The 8,961-nt window shown below is 40.6% G+C and overlaps 1 protein-coding gene across 5 annotated transcripts in view; it reads right to left on the bottom strand.

Annotated features, from left to right (window-relative positions):
- Window positions 1-1,440: 1,440 nt before the first annotated feature.
- Window positions 1,441-8,961, bottom strand: part of LOC138891565 (uncharacterized) — a 41,277-nt gene continuing 33,756 nt past the window's right edge. For all 5 annotated transcript variants that reach the window (XR_011407930.1, XR_011407935.1, XR_011407932.1 and 2 more), the window contains one exon: window positions 1,441-1,674. The gene's annotated coding sequence lies outside the window, so the exon portion shown is untranslated. The remainder of the gene's footprint in view (window positions 1,675-8,961) is intronic.

Here is an 8,961-nt window from a genome sequence, read left to right as displayed (position 1 = left end):
GACGCCTAACTCTATATACTAGGCAAGCCAATATCCACATAATAATTATGCGTTTGAATAAACATGATTTAATAAACTTAACAACGGAAATATCATAATTATCTAATGAAAATAATAACAATACCGCTAAAACCATTCTCAAAATCTGGTTACATGAGCACTACTGAGTATCAAAATATAAACCAAAATCCTTAGTACAACTATCTGGACAATAGAACAATAATAACGGAAATAAAGGAAAGAGAGTCAAGGTCTAGAATTGCAATCAATCGTCCGAACCACATCAAATCAACTCCGAATGACACCAAATTTGCAGGCAAGTTCCAAATGACGAAACAAACCTATTTCAAGTCTCGAACCCAAAATCTGAACCCGATAGCCATAGAGTCAAACCATGGTCAAACTTAGGAAAAATTCCAAACTTTCAAACATTTAAATTTCGACGAACGCGTCCGATTCATACTTAAACATCCCAGAATGATGCCAAACTTTACGCACAAGTCACAAATCATGATACAAACCTATTCCAAGCCTCGGAATGCTAAACGGACATCGATAACACCGAACTCCACTTCAAACCAAACTTAGGAAATTCTAAAACCTTCAAAATGCCAACTTTTCATATTAGCGTCGAAATGCTCTCGGACCACCCGATACTCAACCCGAACATACGTCCAAGTCCGAAATCATGATACAAATATATTATAACCTTCAAATCCCGATTCTGAGGTCGTTTACTCAAACTTCAAACCTTAGTCAACTCTTCCAACTTAAAACTTCCGAATTGAGAATTTTCCTTTCGAAACAACTCTGAACTTTTCGAAATCCAATTCCGACCATACGCACAAGTCGTAATACATGAAGTGTAGCTACTCAAGGCCTCAAACCGCCGAATGACACTCTAGAGCTCAAAACAACCGGTCGGGTCGTTACAAAGGAAGTGACATATTTCACCATTTCAGCCCTTCTTCTAGAATTAGGTTTGGAGCCACCGGTGTGTGGAACTGTTTGTTTCTTTCGATTTTAAACATTTCTTCTACACATGTTCTAAAAACAAGATACATTTCAGTAAACTAAGTGAATAATCATATATTTATGCATTTCAATGTGAGTTTTCAGAAAAATACCCGAGTTTCTTCTTTATAACGGTAGTTCACAAAGAAAGTCCATTGATTCCGAGTATTACCTACTGGAACATTATCCATAATCTCATCTTTGGTTTTAAGTGGGTCTTCAAACTCATGCCACATCTTCTGCCTACTTGCCGCCTACTTCTTTGCAATAGAGCAATAAACATAATCTCGTGCAACTTCCTCAATGGCCATAAAACAAAATTGAGGCTTCAAAAATAAATCTTGGTTAATTCATCTTTTATATACAAATATAAAACCAAAGACAAAAGAGAGATATAGTTATAAAGATATAGAGCTTATACCTTTGTAATATTATTAAAGCAGTCATTAAAGTATGACTTACGCATATCCGACCATCTCTCAAAGCTAATAGGAAATATAGTACAATCAGTTGCTAAAAGGCCACATACACCTGCAAGAAGGCCTTGTGCTTCGCCAATCGGATCCAAGCAATCAAACTCCACCACAACACGTTCTCCCCGAGGTAAACTTAATGCTTCTCTAGTTTTCAATTTGAGCCTTTTGGTATCTCCTTGTGAATCTGTAATATAAAAAAACAATAAAATTGCTTATGCTTTAGTATAAGGGACTATATGAATAAGTTGGAATAATCGTTAACTTCTCAATTAAAGAAGAAGCTAATTTTTTATACTATGCAGATAGTATAATCTCAAGAAAATTTCTTATTTCCTACGTTTACCCCATTTTCCAGAACTTGTAGTGTATATAACAACAGATCTTGTGACCTTGAACTTCTCAAATACTGTGGCATCTATACCACTTATCATACAGCATCTGAAGAGTGCATAACCAAGTACAACAGTAAGCCTTGTTTGTTAACTTAGGTGCAAGAAGATACTACAAACACCTTGTAGCCATCTCATACTCAATAAAAACTTCTATCACAGTAAGGATTCATCTGACTATGAGAAGAAACGTTTCTGCTCATGTTATGGGCAGAAACATCAATTTGCATGCACAGAAAGAAGCTAGCATCTAATTTTAGAAATAAGAAGCCTAACTACTAGATATAGCCTCAGAAATAATTTTCTTAAAACTTAAAACATCAGTTTTCAAGTTTAAAAGCTGTTGATTGATTGATATTTATGTTTTTACTACTTTTTATAGTTCAAGAAGTCATTGAGTTCGTATTCTTCACAGAAACATTTTGAAAATATGTTTCAGAAGAAAAATGAATTTTGGAATCTCTTACAACAGAATGAGCAACAAGTTTGGAACCGGCAAATAGCAAGACATATAAAAACTAAGAAAGCATGAAACCCTCAATGTTCAACCTATCACTGATCTCACAAAAATTGAGCAGAACATTCACAAGATTGTCAAAATCATTTCGGCACATTTTAGGGGACAGTGTTCGGGTAACGACCCGATCGGTCGTTTTGAGCTCTAGCACGTCTTTCACTAGTTTGAGACCCTGAGCAGCTTCACTTCAGGTATTATGACTTGTACGCGTGGTCGAAATTTAATTTCAGGAAGTTCAGAGTTGATTTGGAAAGAAACAAATTCTAATTTCGGAAATTTTAAGTTGGAGGAATTGACTATAGGGTGATTTTTGAGTAAACGACTTCGAAATCGGGATTTGAAGGTTTCAACAGATTCGTATGATAATTTTGGACTTGGATGTATGTCCAGATTGGGTTTTGGATGACCCGAAAATATTTCGGCGCCTATTGTGAAAGTTGGCATTTTGGAAGGATTTCATAAATTTGGGTTGGAGTTCATTTCAATGTTATCGATGTTCGTTAGAATTTCTGAGTCTGGGAATAGCTCCGTATGCTGATTCTGGTATTGAGAGCGCGCCCGAATGTGGATTTGAAGGTCTGTAGGTCATTTCGGGGTCATTTGGCGAAAGTTAGAACTTTGAAGGTTTTTTTAGAAGCTTGACCAGAAGTGGACTTTTTGATATCGGGGTCGGATTCCGATTCCAAAAGTTGGAGTAGGTCCGTAATATCAATTATGACTTGTGCGTAAAATTTGGTGTCAATCCGAGTAGTCTAAGTACGTTTCAGTGCATTTTGAGTGAATAGAAGAACTTGAAATTCATAAGTTTGATTCAATTGGTTTTGGAGTGCGATTCTTAGTTTTAATATTGTTTCGGGCATTCCAAGAGTTCGAGCGAGTCCGCTATATGATTCTAAACTTATTGTTATGTTCGGGCAGGGCCCCGTGGGCCCCGAGTATCAATTGGACGAGGCTCGGACTAAGTCGGAAGCTTGGAGTAACAACTGAAGCTTCCAGATTTGTCATAATCACACCTGTGCTTGGCCAGCCGTAGGTGCGGGCTCGCAGGTACGAGCCACGAGTCGCAGATCGAGAAATGGAGGGTAGCCCAGAATTCGCAGATGCGGAAGATTGGGCGCACTTGCGTGAGCGCAGGTGCGAGAGACATGGTCGCAGGTGCGGCTAGACTAGAAGAAGCGACCCTCCTTGTCCGCAGATATGGAGCCCGGCCTGGTGATGGAAAGGCGCACCTGCGAGGCATTTGCCGCAGGTGCAGGACCGCAGATGCGTCCCAAAGCACCGTAGGTCCGAAAGTTGCTGGGTAGTGAGGGTTCATTTAATACGGGACTTAAGCCATTTTTATCACATTTTCATTCACTCTTGGGCGATTTGAGAGCTTTCAAGGAGGGGATTTCGACCTAGATTTGTGAGGTAAGTAATTTCTACTTAATGTGAGTTTAATACATAGATTATGGGTAGATTTTAACATGAAAATTGGTAAAAATTGTGAGATTTTGATAGAAAACCTAAAAATTTATATTTTTGGATTTTGACCACGAGTTTGGACATGGAATTGGAAATAAATTATGTAGTTTAGTTCGTGAGGATATGGGTAATAGTTATCTTCGAAATGTTTTGAAATTCGGGCACGTGGGCCCGAGGATTTCTTTATTGATTTTTTGAGAGGAGCTGGAAATTATTATAAATTGATTAATTATGAGTATTAGAGTACATTTTGATTGAGTTTCATCTTAATTGACTAGTTTGGAGCGACGAACACCGGTTTGAGGTGTTAGAGAGGCCGGTTATGGAATTTCGAAGCGAGGTAACTCTCCTGTCTAACTCTGTGAGGGGGAAACTACCCCTAGGTGTTGTAATTGATATTTTCTACTTGTTGCGTGGGCTACGTATGCACGAGGTGACGAGAGTCCGTACGTAGCTATATTCATGTTATTGTTCGAGTAGACTCAGGTTCATGCCATGCTATAACTGTACTATTTGAGTTGTCTCTTGCCTATTTGGTTCCTTATTACATGTTAAAATTTGAGACTAGACTTGTGTAGAGCGGTAGACTCGTTATTGTAGAGATTGGATGAACTTTATGACTTGCCACGGAATAATTGTACTTCTCTTATGAATTTCCCCCGCATTATGCGTTCTCATCGATGGGCTTTCCCCAAAGCTTTCCTAAAACTCACATGTCCCTTCGTGATTGGGGTCAAGGACCCGTAAAAGCTTTCTTATTCTAATGGGAGAGGGCCGTTCGCCTCGGCAGGATAGATATATCTATGGTTCGTGCCGTTCGACCCTCGGCAGTGCGCACACTTTATGGGATCAGGCCGTTCGCCTCGGCAGGATTATGTAACACACTCACATGGGAGCATGCCATTCGCCTTGGCAATATATATAATAGATGTATCTTTGGTTATATATCGGATTATATAGGATCGGGCCGCATGCCTCGGTATTTCTGTCAAAATCCTTCTAGGGATTCGTGCGTATTAATTGTACAAAGGGCCAGTGTATCTGGGAGTTTTCCTGATTTAAATTATGGGGATCCATCTGGTGAGGTCCATTATGTATATCTATATATGTACTCCGAGGGAGGAGGTGACTGCTAATCGAGAGTTGAGTTTATTGTTGAGAGGAAGACTGTACCACATATTTATATTTGTTTAATTCGCGTATTTATTCTGCCCCATATCTGTTTTACTTATTACTGTATTTGCCTTATTGGACCACTAGTAAGCGTCGATGTCGACCCCTCATCACTACTTCTTTGGGGTTAGGCTAGATACTTACTGGTTACACGTTGCTTACGTACTTATACTACACTTGCTGTACATTTTTGTGCAGGTACATATATGTGTAGAGGCCATGTGAGAACAGAGGCATGTATATATGCGGGGACCTTGGTGAGCTGCATTCCATTTGTTGACCCGCAACCAGTAGAGTCTCCTTCAGAGTATTTACATTTTTCCTATCCAATTTGTATTCCGGACACCTTCTGTATTTTATTTTATATTCCTAGTTAATGCTCATGCACTTGTGACACCGGATTTTGGGATGATTATGGGTTGTTCTGTATTGAATTTGTTAAAAGTATTATTATTTACTCTGTAAATCCCCATTCCTTACGATTTAAATTGAAGGAAAAATATGATTTCAAAAATATTAAAATGAGAACCTAATTGAGTAATTATTGTTGGCTTGCCTGACAGTGGTTTTCGGCGCCATCACGACCTTTATGGATTTTGGGTCGTGACAAGTTGGTATCAGAGCATTAGGTTTACTTGGGTCTCACGAGTCATGAGCAAGTCTAGTAGAGTCTTGCGGATCGGTACAGAGATGTCTGTACTTATGTTCAAGAGGCTACAGGGCTGATAGGAGTACTTCCCTTCTTGATTCCTCATTGTGCGATTTGTTTCCTTTGAGGATTATGCCTTTATTTCCTTCCTACTCAATCTTATGCGACGTGAAGTGCTTGTTATCGATTGGGAATCTAGGAATTGTAATGGTATTGTGGATGTGGTGCAGGATGTTTCTCCTTGCTATTTGATCGGGCTATTGTCGTTGCCTTGCGGAAGGATGTTCTATCATTTCAGTTTAGTAATCGATATTGCTTATGGTTTAGAGATGGGGCACTGATTGTAATGATGATTCGTGCATTGCAATCACACAGTGCTGGTGTAATGGTAGGGTGCTCATGTATGGCCCGCGACAATGAGTGACTTGAAAGGAGGATTTCTCAATTCCCGGCTTAGAGGTTCAGCATTTAAATTCCGGCGGAAGGAAGGCAATCAGACTATGGATGTTCAGGCCTTGGTTGATGAAATGACGAGACTTGGTATCTTCTAGCGAGGTGAAATTCTCAATTGTGATGTAGCATTGTCGTCCTTGTTGAAACATTAAGGTTCCCCGGTGTTATGGTCTTCTTTGATTTTTGGCCTTCGGGGCAGGGTGTTGCGAAATGGTGCTTGAGGAGCGGTTGTTAGAGATAGCGGTGTGTCACAGTTCAAAATCGAATTGGTGTTTCTAATCTTGATGGCTCGAGAAAGATGATCTTCTAGGAGGTTTAGAGTTGGTAGCGACTCATTTATTCAGGTGCTATAGGTATGGATTTGACTTAGGGCAATATTCGGGCAGTGAAGTATGAGGAAGGGAATGTCGGGAGGTGTTTTGCGGTGGTTGAATTTCTATAAGGTCAAGAATGAAAAGCAACAGTCGAGGATTTGCTTAAAGGAGAGGGTTTAACCAAAGTGAGAGAGTGGCAGAGTTGCATATGGGTTCTGTGGTAGGATAGCCACATGCCTTGAGGAAAGTTTACAACAATTTGGGGATTCATGATGGGCAATGACTAGGTTCACGGATTTTATTTGGATGCAACATGACTTCGAGTTTGGGATGTATTGTTGCACTTTCAACTGATGTCAATAGGGGAGAAGGAATCTCGGTGGGTCCCAAGGTTATGTAATTGTAGCTTCAAGCTAAGTGGGAGAGCCCCACCATTTATGATTGGATTGTGTGGTTGTCTACTCGTGCGGTTTCTGGTTATCGGTGTATTGGTGGGTTATTACGACTAAGAAAAGAAAAAATCAGTGGTAATTTGAGCAAAGGATTGGAGGAATGTGTGCTAAATATGGCCTTATCAGTTCATGTCCAGGTTTTGGAAAGACTCGGAGTCTATGCTTCGTGTGGACGCGATGTATAAGGAAAGGAAATCAACCAATTGCTTCTTCGAAAGGGTGTTCATGTGCTAGCAGAGCCTTGGAGTTCGATTATATTCGAGGGCAAGACAGAGTGGGTGACTCTCAACAATAGTCCTAGTAGGTTCAAAAAACAAAATTATTAACAGTGCGGTGCCTAAGGATTTCGAGCCAGTAGTATGGTTAAGTATTTGAGTTTTTGCAGTGGATTATGAAAGGTGGCTTGGAGTATTCTACATTATCGTCGATCTGCGGTGTGGCATTTAAGGAATGGGAGAAAATAACTTCGGATTCATAGAGGGGTTTTCAGAATGGGTGTACCAGTTGAAGATGCAAATATGCGCATAAGGAGGGTATGAGATGGTTCGTGGGTTTTGGAGACAATGTGGTCTCGTGAAATAAGGTCACTCAGGATGAGTGCAGATTTGGGTTCATGATGTTTTTAATGGAGCTATCATTATTTCTAGGGCAAGTCCTGAGTAAATTAGAAGAAGTGGCTCGGTTGGTAATGGTTGAATCTGCACGGTTATGGCAGTGGCCAGTCTCTTCAGCGTGAAGTTATTCATGTAGTATGTGGTTGTACACTTGGGCTTGAGCGCCACCACAACTTGGTTGGTTTGGGAGGTATTCGATTCGTAAGGCTTTGTTATGTAAAGGGATTTTCGGAAGAGTTAAGGCAATTTATATTAGGACATGAGGTTATATTTTCTGCGGTTTGGGAATTAGGTTGCGTGTTCCATTGGTTCTTCCAAAATGAGCTAAGTAAAAGGTTTCTATATGATGAAGTGTTTATCCTATTAGTGGATCAGGGGTTATTATGGAATTGCGATACTCTCACATATTGGCATGTTAGGTGCAGTGAGCGGCATGGGAAATTAGAAGCTAAGGATCAAGGTTGCGGTTCGGTGTTGATAAGAATATCACGAGCTCGGATAAGCAGGGACGAATTCAGATGTTTAGAGTAAGCTGGTATTGTCCTTAGCGTCACCTGAGATCGGTGTCCTATGTAAGAGGCTTTGTGTACTGATTTGCAGCTTCTTGATTTGCTTTACAGCATTAGTGTGACCGGTGGTATGGATGTGCACACTTGTTACCTGGTGCGGAGGGTCGTGGGAGTGTATTCCACGGAAAGATTGTATAAGCGTGACATGTTGTCACTTGATTGGTTAAAGATTTAAAACCAAGTATGGAGATTGTGGTACTATCACTAATATGAGAATTTATGCCTGAAGGGCGCTCGATTCATTTGGTTGTGGAATGTGGAAGTTTATTCCGGATTTGACGGCTGTTCTTATGTGTCGTGAATAGGTCATTGTGGGTCCTTGAGAGGCTATTAAGCCAAGCATGGTATGATCAGAATTGGTTGAGGTCCGTGGATGGATCTAAATGTGAATGTGGGCTCTATATCAGGACGGATGTGCTCATCTCAGCATATCGTTGTTTTCGGAAGGGTCTTCGGGCCTTGGATGTTATTCCTGTCGTCAGCTATCTTGTGTAATATATATTATACCAAGTGGGTTGTGAGGTGGTTTGATTATCCGCACTCGTGTTGAGATCCTGTATGGTTTATGGTATTATGTGAGCAGGATGGCTCTCGAGATGCAGATCATATATCGCACCTTAGTGGTGCTTGCGTTTTGTAGTGCGTGATGCTACCCGTCTCCCCAGGATTTGTATTATGCACTTGGCGTGCTTATGGTTGATATTCAGGCATTTCGTGTGTATGAGCGTTACGGCTCGAAATGTGTTTTCTTTAGATTATTATGTGTGGATCAGGTGGCACGCCGCCACAAGTATATGGTTGGATCGGGTGGCACGCCGCCACGGATATGTTGATTGGATCGGGTGGCACGTCGCCACGGGTATCATGGTTGAATTGG

The sequence above is a fragment of the Nicotiana tomentosiformis genome, chromosome 5 (assembly GCF_000390325.3).
Source record: "Nicotiana tomentosiformis chromosome 5, ASM39032v3, whole genome shotgun sequence".
NCBI classification, from domain to species: domain Eukaryota; kingdom Viridiplantae; phylum Streptophyta; class Magnoliopsida; order Solanales; family Solanaceae; genus Nicotiana; species Nicotiana tomentosiformis.
The sequence above is the reverse complement of the archived record's forward strand: the minus strand, read 5'-3'. Positions and strand labels throughout refer to the sequence as shown.